Raw genomic sequence first — 24,889 nt, 5'->3', positions numbered from 1 at the left:
CAGGAAGAACAAAGGGTAAAATATTTAACTGCAGCTGTGTTTGACTATATTCCACACAGTGAGAAAACCTGAAGTCATTTTCAAGGTCCACCATTTCTTTCTTCTTTTCAGTTGGGTCAAGTTTCTTAACTTTCTAAATCTCCGTTTTCCGGCTAATGAAAAGAAAATAGGATTCTTCTAGTCTCCTGTCTACCTACTCCAGGACTTCTGTGAGGATCAAATGAGATGAGGCACTGGAAAACGCTTCACAGGACATTTGGTTAAAGTGTAAAATGTTTCCACCTGGCTATAAAGCAAGTTGTGTTCCTGGGCTGAAGAAACTCTAAGGAGGCTAGTCACTAGGGAGAGGAAGCCAGGCATTGCTACATTATGTTATTACCTGGCACCCACAGCGACCGTTTCCAGACTGGGCTGTGGGCCGCATTTTGCACCATGGGGTCTTGGCAGCATTGGCTGCGATTTGGAGGGCTGTTGCTCCAGGTGGTGGCAGGGCCTGTGTCCCACTTAGGGGAAGCTGAGTGTTACTTTGTCGGTGCCAGGTGCCGTTTCTTTTAAATGACCAGTGCACATCATGGCAGCTCCTGTGTTGAGCCTATGCCCCCTGGTGGTCAGTGTGCGTCATAGCAACCAGTCGGATGGTTGGAGGGACGCTTAGCATATTAGCCTTTTATATATATAGGTTATTGACCATATTCCCTATGCTGTACTTTACATCCCTGTGACTCTTCTATAACTACCAATTTGTTCTTCTTAATCCCTTCACCTTTTCACCCTTCTCTCAACCCCCTCTCATCTAACAACCATCAATACGTTCTCTGTATCTATGAGTCTGTTTCTGTTGTACTTGTTCATTTATATTGTTTTTTAGATTCCACATATAAGTGAAATCATATGGCATTTGTCTCCCTTTGTTTGACTTATTTCACTCAGCATAATATCCTCTAGGTCCACCCATGTTGTTTAGATAGCAAGATTTCATTCTTTTTTATGGCTGAGTCATATTCCATTGTGTATATGCACCACTTCTTTATCCATTCACTCTTTGGTGGGTACTTAGGTTGCTTCCATATCTTTTAATAATTTCTAAATTTTTTATAATGAGCATGTGTCACTCAGAAAATGTATGTAATATTATTGTATGAGTTTCCTATTGCTTCTGTAACAAGTTATCACTAACTTAGTGGCTTTAAAAGCACAAATTTATTATCTTACAATTTTATAGGTCAGAAGTTCAATAAGAATCTCACTGGGCTAATATCAATGTGTTGACAGGCCTGCATTCCTTTTAGAAGCTCTGGGGGAGAATGTGTTTCTTTGCCCTTTCCAGTTTTTAGAGGTCGCATGCATTCCTTGGCTCATAGCCACTTCTCGGTCTTCAAAGTAAGAAGCATAACATCTTCAAATCTATTTCTAACTCTGATTCCCCATAACCATCACCCCCTTGACCAAAAAAGGACACTGATTATATCGGAACCTACTGACAATCCAGGATAATTTCCCCATCTCAAGGTTCTTAAATTTATTACCTCTGCAAAGACCTTTTGTCATGAAGGTAACATATTCATAGGTTCCAAGGATTAGACATCTTTGGGGGAATTTTATTCTGCCTACCGCAATTATTAAGGTATTTTTTTAAACAGTTATTAGGGTTATAAGTCATCATTCTTAAAATGTGCTCTAACAAAAGTTATTTTATTGACATATTCCACATACACTTTGAACAACATTATCATTCTTAAAATGTGCTCTAACAAAAGTTATTTTACTGACATATTCCACATACACTTTGAACAACATGGCACCTGAGTTTTGGTAATATATAAGCAAACTGTGCTATTCATTTTTCTCAAGTCATGTGAAGATGTGCTGCATATGTCATTGTGGATGATGCCTTGTCTGCAAGGTAGAGAACATATTTACAGACAATTGGGATTTGCCAAATATGGCCCTATCTTTTTGTTTCCTGGTCTCTGATTCTCTCTAGCCTACCCTTGATTTTTTGTGACATCTTTGAGCATATCTGTCAGTACTAATTTCTAGAGTTACTACTGTGCCCTAAGTACTGTACTGAAAATTTACCCAAACATTATCCTTTGATATCCCAGGTCAATGTATGGTACCCTGCTTCTCTAAACTTAGGCTTAAAACTAGTCATTGTTGCCTAATTTTTACCCTGACGTTTACTTTCTCTGTCCAGTCAATTGTCAGATTGTGTAGATTTTTTTTTTCAAGAAAGCTCTCAAAAGATCTCTCACAAATTTTGTTTTATTTTAATTCTAACAATTATCACTGTATTTGATATTTGAACTATCACAAATGTATTATGAGTCTCTTTGCTTATATTCTCCTTCCAAACTATATTTGCTGAATGAGTCTTCCTAAAGATTCATTTCCATGAAAACATTTTTAGATACTCTCCAGTGTCCGTAAACTTCTAACTCTTCAGTATAATATAAAGACCCCCTCATTTCCATTTTAACAATTTACGTCCTTCATGTCTGATATCAAATCCAACCTCCTTTTATTTTGCTTTCCCTAACTGTGCCAGCTTTCAGCAGTTTCTCATCAATATGAATGGATTTCTATAGCAGTCTTCTGTAGAAATCTTTCAGTAATTTATCAAGTTATGTCTTGATTTATTTTCATATAATTCTGTCCTTTTATGTTCTACTCTCTAACTCAATTTTCCAAGCATCAAATCCATGTTTTGTAGGTAGGTCTTTGAATCCATTATAATATCTAATACCTAGTGATTAATAAATATCTGTTTGTGAGTAAGAAAAGAATGAGACTTAGGGCTACATTTTTAACAGGTATTTTTTTGAGTGGAAAAGGTTTTTAAAGCACTCTTTAAAAAGACACTTTTATTATGTCTGTGTAACCATTCTGTAGGGTTAAATTAGAGATCTTCACTTTAAAAATTTATGTGATTTCCATAAAGCAGTTTAATTACTAATGGACAGAGCCAGGGCTCTTTATTCCTACTCTGTGTTCTTTCTAATCTATTCTATGACCTCTCAGAACTGGATTCAGCATTTCTTATTTTATTTAAAAAAATTTAGGTCTCCATGCAACCACCTTAGTAACCACACAGACTATGTTAATCATTTTTCTCTGAAACTGACCTCACTCTTTAGTTCTCTGTTGGCAGAATAATCTTCCTATAGCTCATGAATCAAATCAACTTTGTTTTTACAGCAGAACCTAAAAACTCCTAATTCCTTCACAACACTGCCTTGCATTCCCTATTCCTCAGTTTCAGTTCACTCTTTTTTATAAAATAAGAAACACAAAGTATTCTTGGATTTAAAATTGTCCCAAATGTCTCCAGGGTTGACTCACTGTTAAACCTCATGGAAACCCTAGTTTGTTTGGCTGAACCCGGGACTGGGATTTGGGGAATTACGATAATTACAGCTCATCTTATGATCCAAGGCCAAGTATTTTATTTTTCTTTGCTCTCGTTGCTCCATCAGCAAAAGGTAAAATTTATTCTGTGTAACCAGAAGGTCGATTGCAAAGGATAGCAAAAGTTGCATGCAGTTTGTGAAGCATAAGGCTGTATAAAAGCTAACTATAACCATCCCAACTGCTGCAGGGGAGTAGTGTTCAGATCTTTTTCTCAGGGGGTCTAGCAATGAATATATTACCCAGCTCCATTTTTCAGACCAAATCATACAGCACATTTTTAAATCACAAATCTCAAATATTTCATTATCTCAATAATATTAATGATGATGATGATAAAAATGGTAGTCATTTGTTGAGCCTAAGAGTGTACCAGATTCTGGATCAAACTTTACAAAACTCCTGTGAGGTGTGTAATCTTAACTCCCTTTTGCAGAAAAATAAAAATAACAGGCTCAGTCAGGATAGGTGGCTTGTTTGAAATCACAGAATTAGAGAAATTGTCATCTCTCTGACCCCAAGCTTAAGCTCATAACCAACATACATGCCACTCTCACTGATCAAGGCTCTGGGTACACAGCAGAGAGCTGTGAAGTGGGAACTACTTTTGTTCTTTGTGACAGTTTGACTCATTTTATAGCCACTAACTTGACTTGTTTTACTAAGGATATTTTAAGAGAAAATAATTCAGATTTCAGCTAACTTACAATTTGGTTTAAGTATATGATCCTATGCTCTTTTTGTTGATTTTACTTCCCTGTCTCCCTCCTTGCATCCCTTCCTTCCTTCCTTTATTTCCCCCTTTTCTCTCCTTTCTCTCTTCTTCCCTCCCTTCCTCCCTCCTTACCCCCTGCATCCTTACTTCCTTTTAAAAATTTAATGGCTTTAAACTTTAACTCTAATAATACAAGAAGGATTTTATTAAAGTTCTGTCTATTTTTAATACCTATCCAGCAAGACTATTACATTGTAGCAATATTTTTTAAAACATCCAGGGCAAACTTTTGGTTTTCTTGACTTCATCTAATTTGAGATACTAACAGTATCACCTTCTATTTATTTGGCAATGTGTTGCTAATATCAGAACTTCTTTCTAGGCAATTGTTCTCCAGGTACATTGGTTTCAATGTAGAGTTGAAGGGAAACTTTCCTCATCTCTTGGTTACCATGGCTTTCAAAATCATAGTTGCGCACAGTAGAGCCATCATCCAGAAGACACAGAGGTATTTCTATATTCATTATGTATTCACCAGCCTCCTCCCCTATTGAAATATCAAGGCTTTGGGCCCTTATTTAATCCCACCAAATGCATTCATTAATTTCACCACTAAACTCTGGTCATGAGAGTGAAAAAAAACACATAAAAATCAATCCTTAATTTTATGAAGCTGATCCAATGCATATATTCTAGCCATGTTCACAGTCTATACATCCTCCTAGGGTTAGGTAGAGTTTGTCTATGGGCACTGGACTCTGGGGATGGGTGACAAAACTTAGCTTGAGAATTTAGATTAATTACCATACAAATATTTTTAGTGTGTTTCTCTTTTAGTTTTATTAGTCTAGATGTCTTCTCCTTTGGTCATCTTAGTTCATCTGCATTTTTCTCTTTGCCTTTTGTTTTCTTCAATAACCTCAGCACCCCCTCACCAATTCCCTCCTCCCCGCCATGCTTTAATATTCCGAAAAGCCCTTGTCAGGCTTCATTTTATAGATGAGGAAATTAAAACTCAAGTTAAATAACTTCTTCAAGGCCACACAGCTAGTCATAGTAGAGCTGGGGTTTTGAGTCATATAGTATATCTTACTCCAAAAGTTGTATTAGCAACCACAATTTTATTCTACTAAAAAAAAAATTTCTTCTATGCATTTACCACTAAGTACTTAATCACATGGGATTATGACTTCTCTGAGCTAGTCTATGACTATTTGCACAATCTAAACTCTGGTCTATAAAACATATGAATGATAAAAGCATATAGTATTCCTGGTGCTGTTTTCAGCTTATGATGGTTCTGATCCATTGCAGAATCTAGTGTTTCTAATGCCATCCAGTTCAAGAGGACAATCCATTTTCATTGGGAAATTCTTTGGTCTTCTTTTCAATCCTTCTGACACCACACCACTCTCCCCACATAATCCATCAGAAACCTTGTTCTAGCTAACTCTGAAATTTTTAAATGACTATATGTACTTATTACTAACGTGTCTGAGAAATTCCTTTTTCGTATATGTGAGTTGTCCGAACTGCCAGAGTCCTCACCAAAAACAGATGAACAAAAGCACTATCTTTACTGAAAGCTGTTCTGAATTTACACATTTTTCTCTAATACTACCTGAGTTGAGAGTGGTAGAATTTAAAAAGGATCCTATGTAGCAGAATGCGTCGTGTTTAGAGAGATCCATGGGGTCGAAGCACACAGGAACATTCCGTGGTTAGGGCCTGTTTGTCTGGGCCTGAGTTCCCTAATTTATGAAATTGGGTCTATTATACTAGGCAGTGACTGCGTGTCAGAATTGTGAAGGAGATTCTTAAAAACACTGACTCCCAGTATCCACTCAGAGATTCTGGTTTAGAAGGTCCGAGACAGGACTGGGAACTTCTATAATTTCACCAGTTGTCCAGGTGATTCTATTGCAGACTGTCTTTTAAAAGAAATTGTGTGGGAACCACATGTAATATTCTACGCTTCGATGCTTCAATGGACTTTTGGTTCCATTAAACCTATTTTTTTCCCCACTTAGGATCCCCGTTGCAAAGAGGGGAGGGCTCGCATCCAGCTGTAGGCCTCTCATTCAAGGTTCTTGCTGCAGCCAGCAGTGTCCTTGGAGTCTAGTTCAAAGCTGGAGAGAGTGAACCAGGGAGCCAGGAGCCATTGGTGGAGGGGCTGGCCCGAAGGAAGTGAAGTATTTCAGCCAGAATGTATTGACGCACGACCAGGAAACCACAAGACTGGTGAAAACCTTTCCAAGCCTGAGCCCTATGATCAAAAGAGGTGCAGGAAACAGCTCTGCCAAGAGTCCTTTCTGCTGCCGGCTGGAGCCCTGAGCCTCTGATGCTCTCTGAGTCAACTCCCTGAGCAGATGCTATCGCCCAAGGAGCCATTGCCCAAGCATTTTCTTACTTTGCTCTGACGTGGCCCCACAGGTGGGTGGAAATGAGTTGCTTTCTCTTTTTCTCTTATAGCCTCTTTCTTTTGGCAGAGGTTGCTATTTGATTGTGCACTCTGATTTTTCAGAAGCCATAGGTTACTGGCTTTTTACCCTTTGCCAGCTGGCTATTGTTTGATGTTCAGGACCTGGACAAAAAAATCAAATCCTAAAACTCTTATCAATACCTGGATTACCTGATCAGAAAATATCAATAGCTTGGGCTTCAACAGGAATAACTTCCTTTATTTATTACATCATAAACATTACCCCTTCTCCCAGGATACTCTTCCTTTTGTTCCTCATAACAATAGCTCAACCAGGAATTACATTCAGATCCCCATCATGGATAGAGATCATGTCTGGATACAAAGTCAAAATAACTATGTTCCTGTGATTTCTCTCTTTCCTTGGCCAGAGTAACTGCCAGTTTGTCATGCATAAATCTCATCATCATATAGCACATCCAGTCCGCAGCTGAGACTAGCATGTCCTGAACCATGTCCTGAGAGCTAAATGATGGAGAAGTTGGACTCGCCATGGAGCACTTTAACTGATTGCTCAGTAATGGGGTATTTTTCCTGGAAAGACAACAGAATCATTCTGAACTATTGATTCTGTCATGGATTCAGGCTCCCACATAGAGGAAAATAAAGCAAATGTGATATATTTTTCATTTGGCCTTCTGCCTGGCTTTCCTGCTTTTTGCCTTATATTGCATGCTTCCATTTTTATTCTTAAACCTCGACTAGATGATCCAGCAATATTGCCCATATGGCATAAAATCCACAATCTTAATCTGCTTGTTACCAAAATCTCAGCTAATAGATGGCCAATAGCTTTTATGAGACAATGCCCTGAATGTTAGCTTAGGTTTCAATCAGTTTAGGAAACATGAAAAATCAGTGGGGAGGGGCCATACCCCCTTGGCAAAGATTTGAGAGGTCAAGGTCTGGGAGACTCTAGGCACAAAGTGAGCAGTGACAAGCAAGTGTTTTCTGAATGATTCCTCCCGTGGGACATCCATGTAAAGCAGAGACTTTGCAAACACATTGCCCTGCAGTGCATTTGAGACGTGCCGTTTTGGGGAAGTGCTAACTTTGTACACTGCTGACACCAACCATTTGAAAATAAAACCATTTTTTTTCTGTCTCTCTCCAACACTCTTGGCTCAGCTTATCCTACCAAAACACACTTCAAAAGACTTCTTTATAGAAAGAATGTTTCAAAAATATAATATTCCATCTGTTATTTCAATAATACATGCTCTGGGACTCTCTTTATGAACCATTTTCCTTTCTTTGCTCCCATTTAGATGTATAAATATTTGATTCAAGAGCCCTGAGGAATAGTCAGCCAATCAGGTCACTGAATTGTGAACATTCCTAACCCTATAATTTTGTCTATAGCAGCACCCCCTGCTGTGGAACTAACTGCTAAGGGATTATAGCAATGTAACCCTCAGCCCGTTCCATCTCAAGGTTACTCTTAAGTGCAGAGAAGGAAGCAGTTTTAATTTTGATAAAATAAACTTTGTTTTGTAACTTTATTATTTGTTTTTCTTTCCCCTTTCAGCACTTCATAATAGACGTGTCTGGTAATTTGAAGTCAGCCTCCCTGGTTGAGGTGCTTTAGGCCACCCCCTATTCTTGTAGCTTTTAAAGAGATAGCCACACGATGTTTAGTCCTGTCATTCCAAAGTGCAGAACCCAAGTTTTTTTCTACTTCATGTGAACTGAACCAAGCCATATATTGACCCGTATTAAACATGTCCAATGGAGCTTTCCAGTGGGTGGCAACAGAAGAGCATGAACACTGTCATGTCACCCAAATACGTTGGAAATGTCAAACTATGTGCAAAATTCTAAGTACTTTTCTGATGGTTAGTCTTTGCTCACAAGATCTGTACTTCAGCAATTATTGAAGCATTTAAGGTTATAATGTGAATTTCAGGGGAACCCCCTCTTTGATATTATAAACTCAAACATGTTGCCAGGAACAAATGGCCTTTTATGGATGAAATTTGATATATTTTGAATAATGCTCAAAGAGATCTTTTGCTGTGTGTGAAGAATAAAATAAAAATTTCCGTTATAAAAATTTATAGCTGGATGGATAGGGAAAAATATTTTCCAGGATAAAAATATTTTCCTGTGTCTTCTTAAATTAAAAAAATACAAAGTTTTAGATACACAGAAAATTAAGTTTAATTATTACCACGTAATAGCCAAATCTTTCTAGAGACAATAGGCCAAAATGTGGCAGAGCTTTAAAAATGTCCATAACTTTGACCAAGAAATTATGCTTTTAGAAGTTTACTCAGGACATCATGACATAAAAGTATATATCCATAGATGTTTATCATTGCATTATTTAAGAGTGAGATATACAAAGAGTTTAAATTTAAAAGTAAGTGCCCATTAGCAGTCTGAATAAGAACTCATATTTAGTGTTGCTTTTAAAAGACTTTTTTAAGTATTATTTCTAAGTATTAATTTGAACCTTGTCATTCCTTAGTGTTAATAAGTTAAACACTCAGAAATTGCGCAGGTCAGTCTAGATATGATCAATGTTAAGATGATAATCTCTAGAGGAGGATTAACTTTCCCTTCCAGCTATGACTGAATAGCTTCTACCTGACCAACACTCCTACAATAGCAACTTAACATCTGGATAAATTTAAAAAATAATTGTGATGGCATTGGAGAGGCGTAAGGCACCAATAACTTCAAAATAACAGAACAAAGAGATGAGCCTAACATTTGGAGCTGCTTTTCCCATTGAGCTATTTCCCATTTTAAAAGGAGCCAAGAAATTGAGAAACTGAGGGCAGCTTTTAGCAGTTTTATGAAATTGAAGGAACAAAAATTAGAATTAGAGTTTGAAGGTATTAAGAATCTGCTAAATAATCAAGACATTCATTTGGGACCCCCCTAAAGGATTACAATTTAGGAATAAGAATGAATAGAATCAGCCCCATACAGAGACTGAAACAAACTCTAAAGTCAGTTTAGTCCCACAGATTAGAATAAAGTGACCTACAAAGCAAAGTAAATGCCTGGTTCAGGAAGGTAACATCAACAAAAACTTAAAACTGTTTTAAAATATTCTTAACACTAGCATTTAATAAAATATTATCAGCCTTTCCATTAGGCAAGACCAAATGATCAAAAGTGAAGTGAAAAAACACTCGGGGTGGGGAGGGGGGATGAAAGAGACCTGTAGAAAACATTTATTAGAGTTACCAGACATGGGCTTTTAAATAGCTATGATGAATAATTTCAAGAAAGTGTAGGACAAGGTAAAAAGTTCCAGCAGAAAGTGAATCTGTAAAAATAATTGAATTGAAATTCTAGAATAAAAAAATACAATGATTAATTTTTAAAAATCAGTAGATGGGTTTAATAGCAGATTAGACATAGCCAAGAGGTAATTAGTGAATTGGAAGGTAAATCAGTAAGAATTATCCAGAATAAAATATAGCAAGACAAAGGAAAGTACTGAGATAACAGACATAGGACATGTGTAAGTGCAATTCTAGGAGAGAGAATGGGGCAGCTGCAATATTTGAAGAGAGAATGGCTGATAATTTTTCAAAACTGCTGAAAAACATCCAGCCATAGATTTAAGAAGTGTTATGAATGCCAAGTAGGAAAATATAAAGAAAATTACACGAAGGAAAATCATAATAAAGCTAGTGAAAGCCAAAGAGAAGGAGAAAAATCTTAAAGTCAGTTTAAAAGGCCCTAACCGGTTTGGCTCAGTGGATAGAGCGTCAGCCTGCGGACTGAAGGGTCCCAGGTTCGATTCCAGTCAAGGGCATGTACCTTGGTTGCGGGCACATACCCAGTAGGGAGTGTGCAGGAGGCAGCTGATTGATGTTTCTCTCTCATCGATGTTTCTAACTCTCTATCCCTCTCCTTTCCTCTCTGTAAAAAATCAATAAAATATATATTTTTTAAAAAGTCATTTAAAAAGGACTTTGATTTCAAAGAAACTAAGAAAGCAGCTGACTTTTCAGTTAAAATTATGGAAGCTGGTAAATAATGGAAATCATATTCAAATAGCTGAAAGAAAAGAATTTCCTACCTCAAATTCTGTATCTAGTAATATTGTCTTTCAAAGTTCAGGTTAAATAAAGACATTCTTCATCATCAGCAGAACTTCACGAAAGGTCATTGTAATGGGGCTTCTTCATGCAGAAGAGAAATGATCCTGGTAGAGGCATGAGGATGCAGGAAGAAATATAGTAGAACTGTATAGTCAAGCCAAATCTGAAAAAAAAAAAAACAAAAACAAATGTCCATCAATAACAGAATGGACAAATAGATTGTGTTCTATGTATGTAAAAAGTACTAAATAGCAATGACAATAATCAAACTATAGTTACATGAATCAACGTGGGTTAATCTCACTCAACATTATGTTGAGTGAAAGAAGAAAGACACAAAGAATGTATATTGGACAGGGATATGCATTTCCAAAAAGGGCCAAAATACATATGATAGAATGCAGAATGTTGTTTCCCAGGGTAGAGAGTATAGTTACTGGAAAGAAGCACAAGGGGTTTTTAAGGGTTGGGATAATTTCTTGTTTTGGATCTGGTTCCTCATTATGTGACCATGTTTACTTTGAGAATATTGATGAAGTTGTACATTGACGATTCATGTATATTTCAATAAAGGGAGGGAGAAAATACTCCAGAGGGAGTTTTATTCACATAATGAGAAAAATACATTTTTTTTTCAATGAAGGAATGAGAAAGGAGTACAGAAATAGCTCATCGAGTTTCACTTCCTTAAAAGGGATTTTTAATAATTTGGAGAACACTCCATGGAATTTTAGGATTTTTTAAAAAATCGGCCCTAACCGGTTTGGTTCAGTGGATAGAGTGTTGGCCTGTGGACTGAAGGGTCCCAGGTTCAATTCCAGTCAAGGGCATGTACCTTGGTTGAGGGCACATCCCCAGTAGGGAGTGTGTAGGAGGCAGCTTATCAACGTTTCTCTCTCATCGTTGTTTCTAACTTTCCTCTCCCTCTCTGTAAAAAATATATTTTAAAAAATCAAATCCTAAGGGTTATAACCCCTTTCAGTCTTTCTATAATTAGTTTTCAGTCATTACTTCTGAACCTTGAGGCTGTTAGATATGAATACTTTTCTTAAATCATTCATTTCTTTCATTAATCTTGACTAACAAAAATGTGGCCATTTAGATGAGGCTTGTCTTTGAGTGTGATTTAGAGCACCACGCAGTCCCAAGGATGGGTCATTGTTTGATAAATGGGGTAGTGGTTTAACACTACATCTGCCTCACACTGCACACACACAGAGGAAAAAGATTCAGGTGGTGGGTAGACTTTAAACTTTCTTAGAAACTAACAAAGTTGAAACCTCTGAATAGAAACCTTGGGAAGCTCTGGGTTGCTCTGAGAATAAAGGGGGTCAAGAAGATATGTCTCTGGAAGGAGGCCCCAAAGCAGGAAGGCAGAAGCTCAGAGTAATCTTTTCTTAGGAGACCCATTCAGATAAGAATGAATCATAACAATTCATTCTTTATTTTTTTGGCTTGAACATGTGTGTAACAGCTAGGAAACTATCTCAGCTGACAAACTTTTGCTTACAGCATGGTTAAAGATGGGATGATTTAGTTTGAGCTAGAGGTTTCTATCTAAGAAGCCAAGAAGCAGAGTAACAGCCAGTGGAGGGGCTATACCCCATAGCTAGGGTACTTCTCTAAAACAGAAGTGCGCCTCCAGTGGAATGCAAAACAATTTCTTAATTGTTTCTTCCGTGACAGTTGTATATGCTTAGAAATGAACATGGTCAGATGCTTATTTTTTCAGATACAAATTACAGTGCTGCACAATAAATGTTTTAATGTTCTCAACAGGGGTCTTCAATCAGTTTGGCATGGTTTTTTAATCTTTGCAAAAATAAATTTTACAGACAGAACTATCTTAATATGTTTGAAGCAATTTATACTTTCTCTAGAATTTTTGCTCCCTTTTAACGCAGCAATTTTCAACCTTTTTCATCTCAAGGTATACATAAACTAATTACTAAAATTCAGCACATCAAAGAATATAATTTTTTGGTGATCTGACAAAAAAAGGTAAAAAATTGATTCATTTACACCTGGTAACTATTGTTGTGTTGGCTGTTGTCATTTTTTTATTTGATAATCTAAGGGAAAAGAAGTCAGTGCCCCTGACTAAATAGTCAGGTATTGCATGTTTTAAAAATTCTTGCTGCACAGTGGTTGAAAATCGCTGTTTTAAATGTGATGGTGGCAAAAACATTTTTTCAGGGAATGAGAACTAAGAAAAATAAGACTGCTTTTCATTCATCTTTACACATTCTTCCGCAGATGTCATCAGCGTGACAGTTCAAAAGGAACAATGCCTCCATGACACTCGTTCCCTTACTACTCTTCATGTGACCTGTGTGTCAGCTCTATAGGACTTCCAGCAGCTTCGAGGTAAGGAAATATATTTCTTTCTGGAACCATCCTCATAACCATTGTTGTCAGGCATCACTAACAGAATTACATAATCTTCTTTCTTAATAGACTTGTATTCTAGAGGCTCCTAGGTAACCTAGAGACTCACTTTGCTCACAGAATCTTGGGAATTTTGATATCCCTCAAAATGTCAGTGACATCTGGAAGTGAGCAATCCACTGTCCCCAGCCTAGCTGAAAAGAGGGCATTGTGGTAAAGACATGTTGATAAATGCCACACCTATACCAGCCTGTGAAAGGTTATTATTTTTGTTGGAAAAATAAGCTTTCTGTTTCTCCTCTCCTGTAACAAACATTGTCCCCTGGCCACAGGGTTAACAGGTGGTATTCCAGGTCTACATCTCACTGGTTACTGTGATTGTCTCAAGGGGGGCATCTGGTCTGAGAAATGTCAGTCTTAATCTTTCCCTGGGACTAATCTATTCCCTGAGGTTTCCAAGACTGGATGGTGTTTATCTGGGGTTGCTAATAGATATATGGAGAGGATATGCTTGCTGAATAAAGTCAAGTGGAGACAGAGGAATCTGTGACTTTGGTTCTGGTTAAAGACCATGAGGCTCTTCTGTCAGTTCTCTGACTTAAGTATGCTCCAGACTTTGTGAATGAAGGAATTCTCCTATTGCACAAGCCAGTTAGAGTTGATTTCTGTCACTAGCAACCCAAAAAGTCTTAATGAACAAAAGAACATTATGAAGAGTAATAGGAGGGCCAACAACTGCCAGTTGCCCCCAATTTGGGGCTATTTATTTTCAGCATCTCATCCAAAGATGCTCTCTTATCTGTATGGGTCCTTGCCAATTGTACATTAAATACCTGACATATATATTGTGATCATTTCCAAATAGTCCAGGCTCTCCATATGGCTTTTCTCAGAGGGCAGTGTTTCTCAATTTCAATCTGTTCTCAGGAGCTAAAGATCTGATTTTTTTTTAAATACCAAAAGTGCCAAGAAATCTATATTACGACCTTGATTGGCACAAAGAATATAGTAACATCTGCTATAGTCTAGGCACTGTGCTCAGCAGAAGTTTAATGAATTAAAAAAAGGCTTTAGACCTCAAGTTACTTAAAACCAGAAGTTTATCTATAAATACTAGTAAGAACATAATATGCTACATGTATTATTCATTAAAGAAACAATGGCTAATATAAACTGAGTAATTTGGGAATTGAGAGGAAACTATCACTGTGGGCTAAGAAAACTAGAGCTGTGGAATTGAGCAGAGTCCTGAAGGACAGCTGGGTTCAGATTGTACAGAAAGCAAGAGAGAAGAAATATTTGGGACAAAGAGAGCAAAAAGAATGGAATCTTGATGAAGAGGAGGGCATTCATTCCATACCATCTACCATTTGATACTATCTGTGACCAGTCCTTAGGATTTTATGCTGGATTTTGATCTGAGAGTAAGAAGAGGGAGCTAAGCACCCCATCTGGAGCTCTCCTGGACACATGGTCCCTAAAAGCCTTTTGTATGCTCCTATTCTCTATGAATCCATGGGCTTCCCTTCTGATCATTCATCAAAGTAAGGGGCCATCTGCTCTGTGCTCCATGAATGAAATGAAGGCATGTGTTATGTGGCTCCATTCCAGCTTCCCCTTCTTTACATCTGCTGTGCCTCTTTGAACAGCCCATGGGGCATAACTGATATCTCACCTTACTGCAAGGTGCACGACCCTTTGCTTTCAGTCCTATTTTACTTTGAAAACTACCTGCACCTCCCGCTGTTCAGGTGTTATTGCAGAAACCCTTACCATCCACCAAACCACTGGTTGTTTAGACTTCTTTGGCAGTAACCCATTTTACCAATGAAAGGTATTAAAAATTTTCATTAGAGGAAATTCAACATTTCAACCAATTCTTCTATTACAGGAAGAATAACAACTTTCAATTTATATATCCCAGCCCCTTTGAAGTACATTATTGACATTTGCTAACCAATCTCCTTTATATTCTTGGACGCCTCACCTTACAAGACAGAGTTTGAAGCTATAACAACCTTGAAACTACAGTGTAAAATGAATGAAAATATGCCTGGGAGTGAAGTGACAGAGCTAAAAAAATACTGCAAAGGTCTTTCAAAAACTCTGTGTGTGTGCATGTGTGTGTGCATGCCCATGCCTATGCCCATGCCCATGTGTGTACCTGTCATGTGCTCTTTTCCCCCGAACCAGAGAAAGACCTGTCAATGACTAGGAGGAAGGAATTTTTAATTTTATATTTGTATAGGAAAAAATTACTTTTCCAAAATTTTTTGTATCCTAGATAAGTAAAATCAGGCAAGTATTTAACATCTCTGTTCCTCACTTTGCTAATCTGCAAATTGATAATAATAAATATCTGTATGAAAGAATTTTTATTAAGGACTAAGTATTAAGCACAGTGCCTAGTATGTAGTAGGCACTCAATCATCACAGTGCTTGGAATATACTGGAGATTCAATAATTATCCCTTTTTTGAATAAGTGAGTAAATTAAACAAATATGTAGAAAGTGTCTTGTCTTCCAGGCACATAGTTGGTATAAGTTGGTGACTCTTAAACTCCTAGAAAGATATATTCCCACCATAATTTAAAAGTGATTGATTTATATTCATTGCTTAGCCTGATATGAAAATAATGAAACATAAAAACTAAACTATAGAAATAGTCTTAATAATTAGGCGACACTGGCAACATCCTTAAGGCTTTTGTGAACTGGGTCATTCTTTTCTAGAATTTCAAACAAAAAGTAATTCGCTGAGAGCTATTAGGCAACAGAAGGCAAAGTTTAATTAAGGATGATTTGGGGCTGTGAAAAAGGCAGGTAAACAGAATTGAGTTTGGTGATAGTTTTAATAGCTTTATTGAGATATAACTGACAAGCAATAAACTGCATGTAAAGTGGGCAATTTGGGTTTTGTTCTATGAATAAATGCATGTCACTGACATACAAGCGTATCAGTGACACACCAAATCTCCTCTCACCCTCAGTAGTCCCTCCTTCTCCTTCCTTTCCCCCTTCCCCTGACAACCAGTGGTGTTTTTCTATTACTATAGATTAGTTTGTATTTTCTGGAGTTTTATAGAAATAGAAGTATATAGCACATGCTATCTTTTATTAAAATATATTTTATTGATTTTTTACAGAGAGGAAGGGAGAAGGATAGAGAGCCAGAAACATCAATGAGAGAGAAACACCGATCAGCTGCCTCCTGCACACTCCCCACTGGGTATGTGCCTGCAACCAAGGTACATGCCCTTGACCAGAATCGAACCTGGGACCCTTGAGTCCGCAGGCTGACGCTCTATCCACTGAGCGAAACCGGTTAGGGCAGCACATGCTATCTTATTGTCTGGCTTCATTCACTCAGCATAGTTAATCTGAGATTCATTCTTATTGTTGCACTTATCAATAGTTCATTCATTTATATTTCTGAGCAGTATTCCATTGTATGGCTAAAGCATATGTTGTTTGTCCATTCACCTATTGATGGAACTTTAGGTTGTTCCTTAGTTTTGACTATTACAAATAAAGCTTCTATGAATATTTGTGGACAAGTCTCTAGGTATAGTCAGGGTGGGGCAAAAGTAGATTTACAGTTGTTTGTATGGAAAATAATGCAATAATTAATCCTATCTAATAAAGATGGAATATGCTAATTGACCCTCACACCATTGCAAAGATGGCGGCACCCACAGCCAATAAAGAGGGAATATGCTAATTGACTGCCCCGCCCTCAAAGATGATGGCGCCCACAGCCAATAAGGAGAGAATATGCTAATTGACTGCCACACCCTCAAAGATGGTGGCGCCCACAGCCACAAGATGGTGGTGCCCAGTCCCCTCAGTCCTGCCAGAGCGGCAGGCATGCAGCAAGGCTGGGCCCGCCCCCAGGCAGGCCTGGCCAGTCCATGTGCCTGCCTCCAAGGTCCCCCAGTCCCCTCAGCCGCCCAGGGCCGGCCCAAGGCATAGGCAAACCTCGGATGTCAGCTGCTCAGCTGCAGAGCCACCCAAAGCTGCTCGAGGCTCAGGTAACCCAGGGCCAGCTGAGGCTTGTGCTGCTGGCAGTGGCAGCAGCAGAGGTGTGATGGGCGTCGCCTTACCCTGATTGCCAGGTCACCTCCTGCCCCGGAGGGCTCCCGGACTGTGAGAGGGAGCAGGCCAGGCTGAGGGACGCCCCCCCCTCTCCAGTGCATGAATTTTCATGCACCAGGCCTCTAGTAAATAATAATACAAGCATAAAATCTGTGTGGTATGTACTCACAATAGTAAACCCACTTTTGCTCCACTCTGTATGCTTTCATTTCTACCTAGGAGTGGAATGGCTGGAAAATGGTAGGTGTGTGTTTAACTTTTTAACAAGATGCCAAACTGTCTTCTAAAATGTTTCCATAGTTTTCATATCCACCAGCAATTCCAGGTCCTCCATGCCCTCACCAATCCTTGATATGGTCATTCTTTTCAGTTTTGGTCATTCTAATGCATATATAGTGATATGATGTTAATTTGCATTTCTCTAATAACTAAGAATTCTGAGCATCTTTTCATGTGCTTATTTACCATATGTATATTTTAGTAAAGTGTTTGTTCAAATCTTTTGCTCATTTTATTAGGTTGTTTTCTTATTATTAGTTTTAAATATACTTTCTAGATTCCAGATGTAAGTTCTTTATGAGATTTACAATTTGCAACTATATTCTCCTATGCTGTGGCTTGTCTTATGTCCTTAATAGTGTCCTTCAGTAGAACAGACAATAGTGTGGTAAGGGCCTGGGGTTCGGGGGCAGGTGCCGGCTAAAAGAGATCAGTGGGGGGAAAAGGGGACATCTGTAATACTTTCAACAATAAAGATAAAAATATATTTTAAAAAAACCAAAAAGTAGAACTAATAATGCTAATGAAGTACAACTTATTTTTTGTTTGTTTGTTTGTTTGATGGGTTATGCTTTTGGTGTCCTATCTAGGAAATTTTTTTCTTCAGAGCTCTATGGTTTTAGGATTTACATTTAGGTATATGATTCTTTTTTTTAGTTTGTGCATAAGGTAAAAACTGTGGACCACATGCATTCTTTGCATTTGGGTATCCTGTTGCTCCAGCACCAATTGTTGAATAATATCCTTTCTCCACAGAATTGCCTTGGCATCTTTGTAGAAAATCAGTTGTTTATATATGCATGGATCTATTTCTGGACTGTTTTCTTTTCCATTGATCTGTTTTTATATCTTTATGCCAGTCATTAGCACACTGTCATGATTAATTAGCTGTAGAACAAGTTTTTGGTATACTAGTAAAGACTTTATTCTTCGCTTCCAAATATGTATTGATTATTTTATGTTCTTTGCAATCCATATGAATTTTACAATCAACCTGCCAATTTCTCATTAAAAGAGAAGTCTCATGAGATTCTGACTCTATTAAATCTATAGGCCAATTTGGGGAGAATTGACATCTTAACTATATTGAATATCTCTACCTACAAACACAATATATTTCTTCATTTATTTGAGTCTTCTTTAATTTCTTTCAGCAATATTTTGTACTTTCTAACATACAGGTTTTGTAAATCTTTGTCCATTTTATTCCTAAGTAATTCATATTTTATGCTATTATGAATTATGTGTTTTTTAATTTAATTTCTAATTTTTTGTTTCCAGTACATAGAAGTAAAATTTGATTTTTGTTTATTAATCTTTTATACTGTAATCTTGCTAAAACTCACTTATTAGTTCTAGTAGCTTTTTCATAGATTCCATTGGATTGTCTACATTGAGAACATGTTGTCTCATGAATATGTTTTTTGTCTTCCATTCTAATTTGAATGCCATTTATTTACATTTTTTACTATATTTTACTGGCTAGAACAGAAAAGGGCAAACTACGGCCCGCGGGCCCGATCCGGCCCGTTTGAAATGAATAAAACTAAAAAAAAAAAAAAAAAAGACCGTACCCTTTTATGTAATGATGTTTACTTTGAATTTATATTAGTTCACACACACACTCCATCCATGCTTTTGTTCCGGCCCTCCGGTCCAGTTTAAGAACCCATTGCGGCCCTCGAGTCAAAAAGTTTGCCCACCCCTGGGCTAGAACCTCCAATATAGTGCTGAATAGGAGTGGCAGAGCAAGCATTTTTGTTTTATTTATAAACTCAGGAGGAAGACATTTAGTTTTTTACCATTAAGGTTACTGTTAGTTACAGGTCTTTCATAGATGCCCTTCACGAAGTTGAGGAATTTTCCTTCAGTTATTAGTTTACTGGGAGTTTTGATCAGTGCCTTTGGATATGGATTTTGCCAAGTGCCTTTCCTGCATGTATTAAGATGATCATAGGTTTTCTTTCATAGTTTAATATGGTGAATTACATTGATTGATTTTATATGTTAAATCAGCTCTGCATTCATGAAACACGTTGTACTTATTAATGATATATTACCCTTCTTTGTATTGTTTCATTTGTTTGGATAAAATATTGTTTAGAATTTTTGTATCTTTGCTCATAAATGTAATTGGTTTATCATTTTCTTTGCTTATAATGTCTTTTTCTGGTTTGGTATTTGAGTAATACTGTAACCAAATAATAATTTGGGAAGTATTCTCTCCTTTTCAATTTTCTGAAAGAGTTTGTGCAGAATTAGTATTATTTCTTCCTTTGATGATTGATAGAATTCACCAGATCAACAGCTTAAGTGAAAGGGACCAATTCCTTGAAAGACACAGATTCCCAATGGTTGCTTAAGAAAAAATAGATAATCTGAATAGCCCTAGATCTAATAAAGATCTAATAAAGAGTTCATGCTTAAAAATATTTCCATAAGGATTATGATTGAACTTTGTGGGTGTTTTGTTCTTTATTTATCTTGTGCTTGGAATTAATTGAGTTTATTGGATCTTTGGATTTATAGTGTTCATCAAAGGTTTTTAATGGCCATTATTTCTTTAAGTGCTTTTTCTGCCTCCCCAGCATCTCTTTTAGATACACTTATGTTAGACTAATTGAAAGTATCCCACAACTCACTGATGTTTTTATTTATTTTTTTAAATTATTTTTTCTATCTGTGATTTACTTTGGACAGTTTCTATTGCTTTATTTTCAAGTTCACTTATCTTTCCTTCTGCAAGATGCTATCTGCTTGTAATTCCATCCAGTATATTCTTTATCTCAGACTTTTTTGTTCTCATCACTAGAAGTTTGATTCATTTTTTAAAATTTCTTTTATGCTTCTACATAACGTTTGAACATATGGAATACAGTTCCAATAACCATTTTTATATCCTTGTCTGCTAATTCAAACATCTGTGTCAGTTCTGTGTCAGTTTCATTAGATTGCTTTCTCTCCTCATTACGGATTGTATTTTCCTGCTTCTTTGCATACCTGGTACTTTTTTACTGGGGGCCAGACATTTTGAATTTTAGATTTTGGGATACTGGATAGTTTTTATTCCTATACATATTCTTGAGCTTTCTTCTGAAATACAATTGAATTACTTAGAAACAGTTTGATCTTTTTGGGTGCCATATTTAAGATTTGTTAGATGGAACCAAAGAATTTAATCTAGAACTAATCACAACAACCGAGGTGAGACCCTTCTGAGTATTCTTCCTACTTCTTTGTGATTATGATGTTTTCTAGGGGTGATGAGAGTAGATACTCTTCCTGGACCTATGTGATTAACAGGTACTATTACCACTAAACTTTTCAGGTAGGTTTTTCCCCCTGCCTCAAAATGTTTCCTTACATGCCTGTACTAATCAGTACTCTGCTGAATACTCAAGGGAGATACGTTGCAAAGTTCTGGAGTTCTTGCTCTGTGCAGATCAAAACAAAGGTATATTCTCAAGTTGGTCACTTCTGTGGGCAAACAGGGCATGATCTCACCAGCATTTTTTGAGAGGCACATAATGTGACTCTCACATATGGCCACCCAGGGGCCGACAGCAGAAGTGTTTATACATGGTCTCTCCTCTGCCATTTTTGAGGGTCAGGTGCCCATGGATGCTGGCCAAGTGGCATCATGCTGAGGTATCAGAGAAGCCCTAGGGAAAAAAGCAAAAGCAGGTCACACTTGAGGTGAGGTGCTGTTAGCTCAAGTGAGTGAAAGTTCCCAGGGCTGGAATCTGAGGTGAGGCTGAAAAGATGTCAGGTAGGGAGCAATAGACATCTGATACAGATTGTAATTTAAATATGTAATATAATTGCAATGCACATCCATCACTAAGTTGTATATTGAAATAATGCATCCATTTGGAATTATCAAGACATAAAGTACTAAATAAAGAATAATGCCATCTCAGTTTTAGCTGGAGGTATGTTTATAACAATGCCCCCCAGCAAACTAGGTTATAGAATTTAATATTTTAAATTATTTTCCAAAAACTTTGAACTATATTAAGATGTACAGTATTTTTAAAAAATAACCTTTTTGTATAAAAAGTTTTACTAGAGAGGCTAATACACTGAACACCCCCCAACATATACCCCCTTCCCCAGTTTTAATAACCTAAAGGTTTGATTACTTTATACTTAGTAATTTTTTAAAACAAAATCCAGTTTATGGACAATTATACAGAACAAATCAACTAGTTTCTTCAAGATATAAATAGCAAGGAAAATAAGAAGGAACCCAAAGTTTAAAAGAGATACAGGAGACAAAGCCACTAAAAACGTGTGAACCTTGTTTGAATTCTGATTCAGACACACGAACTGTCAACAAAGAAAAGATAAAATAATCAGAAAAATCTCAACACCGACTAGAAGTTTGATTATATTAAATAATTATTATTTTTTTACCCTTCCTGGATTTGAAGGTGTTATTTCACTTACGAATTTTTAAACTGATTCTTATCTTTTAGAGATACTTACTGAAACATTTTGTATGAAATGATAATGTCTCAAGTTTTTTCCCCACAATAACTGAATGGCAGGAGGTGGAGGTATAGATGAAACAAAAGTGATCATTGAAGAAACTCAGTGATTTGTCCTGTAAAATTGTCCATAAACTGTATTTTGTTTAAAAAATTTATCAAGTATAAAGTAATCAAACCCTTAGAAAAAAAAGTTTAGCAGAACATATTAAGGAACTAGCTAAGGGCTACTGCTTTCCCCCCTAATCTTTATCACTGAGAACCCACATTTGTACAAAGCAGATGGCTTAAACATTTCAGTGGTCATCAAAATGGGTGCTGACTTACAAGACCTAAATGGTTAAGATTATTTACAGATCCAAAATTTAGGATTGTATCCAGGAAAGGGCCTAGAGTATGAAAATAATACACTGTTTATGAATATGCATATGCATGGGCATATATACATATATTTGTATGTCATATATACACATCTAGATGTGTTTATAAACATGTTTAAATATATGAATTAAAGGCTTGTTTTCATTTTTTTTGATGAGGTTCACTCAGTCAGTAAATGAAAGCTTTGACTCAGCCTACATTTCTGCTAGTAAACAAGATAGAAACATAAGCAAACCCACACATTCCAAACATCTCCTGCAAAGGGAATTTCTTTCAGCAGTAAAATATATATTCATACTTTTTAAAAAATGTCTATCCAAAGAGGTGTTTTTAAAGATCAAGAATGCTAAATGTTAACACTCAAAAATTGAGAAAACTTATTCTACATACAATGGTTGCTTTCTAATGGCGTAAAGTTCTATTGAGTGTCTTTGGGGGTAAACATCAAGTTCTCTGTGGATGTAGTGCCATGGCCAGATGGCAACATCGATATGATCTTTTCAAAGATGTTAATCAGATCATGCTTAAAGCCTTTCATTCCACTAGACTAAAATATAAACATCAAGGGCATCTGCCCACGCCTGTATTAGTTTTCTAGGGCTGCTGTAACAAAGGACCACAAACTGGATGGCTTAACCAACAGAAATTTATTGCCTCATAGTTCTGGAGACTAAAAGTCTCAAATCAAGACGTCAGCAGGGTTGGCTACTATTGAGGGCTGCAAGGAAGAATCTTTCATGTCCCTCTCCTAACTTCTGGTGATTTGCTGGCAATCTTTGGTGATCCTTGCCTTGTAGATCATTATCCTGACCTCTGCCTTCATCTTCACATGGAGTTCTCCCTGTTTGTGTCTGTCTCCATATCCAAATTTCTCCTTTCTATAAGGAAACAGATAATATTGGTTTAAAGCCCACACTAATGACCTCATGTTAATTTGATCATCTGCAAAAATCCTATTTCCAGATAACACAGTCACAGGCACTGGAGGTTAGGACTTCAACATCTTCTTGCGGGTGTGTGTGTGTGTGTGTGTGTGTGTGTCACAATTCAACTTATAACAGTGTCTACTTTTCTGATATCATCTCTTGCCTCTCTTCTGCTTGCCATGGTCATACTGGCATTCCTACTGTTCCTACAACAGGTCAATGGCATCTTCTCCTATTCTTCATGCTGAGAAACCCCTTCTCCTGTCCATCATAGTCTTCTCATTTAGATCTCAAATCTAAGTCAGAGATTCTGGCCCTGACCACCCTATCTGAGGTCTGTCTCTTCACCCACTGCTATTAGCCTATTTACTAGTATGCCTGCAAAACCCTTACCACTATCTGAAATCTTCTTGTTCTTCTTTGTGTTTGCCTTTCCTATCTCAGAGTAATGTATAAAAATAAGGTATGAAAATAATCATTTAGAGTCACATTACCAAAAAGAATAAAAAATTTACCAAGGAAATTGGCAGAATATGTTATTACCCAGAATAATATTTTTTCAAATATGGAAACATCAGTAGCTTCCTTTCTCCCAAGATTCAAATCATCTCTGATCACGTTTCTTATTTAAGCCTCACTGACCATTCTGTTTAAAATCACAACTTTCCAACCCAACCAGCATTCCCATATACCTCTTCCTTGTTCTGTTGTTCCACAACACTTCTCACCTTCTGAAAGACTGTATAATATACCTGTTCACACTGCTTTTTAAAAGGCCTTTCTCACTTCCAATAGAGAAACTTGTCTGTTTCGTTCATTGAATTAGCCCAAGAATTTAGGACAGTGCTTTGTCCTTAGTATGTGTTCAATAAATATTTGTAGATAGTGGAATAAAAAGTGCTGCCTTGCTCTTTTCATCTCTAATTTGTTTGCCTGAGTTTAATGACAATAGTAAAACTTCATTTGTAAAAGAAACTGCAAAAGAAAACTCTAGATTAGAGGAGAGAGAATCAGAATCACTAGGGTGTGTACCTTGGATAGTGTTTTTATACAGGCTCTGACTATCCTTGCTAACATTTTGGTATTTATTGGTGCTCACATATTAAAACTCCTGTTGGGTTGAATGAATCCTGCAGGGGCTGTGCTGATCCTGGGCTCCAGGCTTCACTCTTGCCTTGACTAGAATTGGGGTCTTGTCACTCTTCAGGATGAACGGTTGACTTCCAAGACATGCTCTCTAGCCAAACCCCAAATGCATTCCTTTTTCCTACAAAAACTTTTTTTTAACCATACCAACATGAAAGGCTTCCCAAAAATCCAGACCAACATTTGCCTTAATGGAGTCTGAAGTTCACTCTTCTGTTTATGATGTGTAAGAATTGAAGTGGGAGATATAAAGTTTGCAGCTATTATGTAATCGAAACCATTTGTGTTTTCCCAAAGAGGAAAAGGGAGGCTAGAAGGGGATGGGGAGGCAGGGAGGAGGAAGAAAAGGAAAAATCCCAGAATTGGAAGCTTAGAGCCTGTGCAATGAGCAGGAAGTTGAAACTCATCCAGCTGTCACATAAGAACAGAAGAAAAATGCTTTATGTATTCAATCATTATTAAGTGTTCTGCATGTCTATTTCCCACGTTATTTGCCAGTATATATTGGTTTTCAA

At 37.1% G+C, this 24,889-nt stretch overlaps 1 long non-coding RNA gene across 1 annotated transcript in view; it reads left to right on the top strand.

Moving 5' to 3' along the window:
- The window catches only part of LOC106726330, a 194,482-nt gene that overhangs the window by 9,921 nt on the left and 159,672 nt on the right, over positions 1-24,889 (top strand). Inside the window, exon 5 of the long non-coding RNA XR_001362387.1 lies at positions 12,926-13,036. This is a non-coding gene — a long non-coding RNA (uncharacterized LOC106726330). The remainder of the gene's footprint in view (positions 1-12,925; positions 13,037-24,889) is intronic.

This window comes from Myotis brandtii, unplaced genomic scaffold (assembly GCF_000412655.1).
Source record: "Myotis brandtii unplaced genomic scaffold, ASM41265v1 scaffold250, whole genome shotgun sequence".
In the NCBI taxonomy this organism is placed as follows: Eukaryota; Metazoa; Chordata; class Mammalia; order Chiroptera; family Vespertilionidae; genus Myotis; species Myotis brandtii.
The sequence above is the reverse complement of the archived record's forward strand: the minus strand, read 5'-3'. Positions and strand labels throughout refer to the sequence as shown.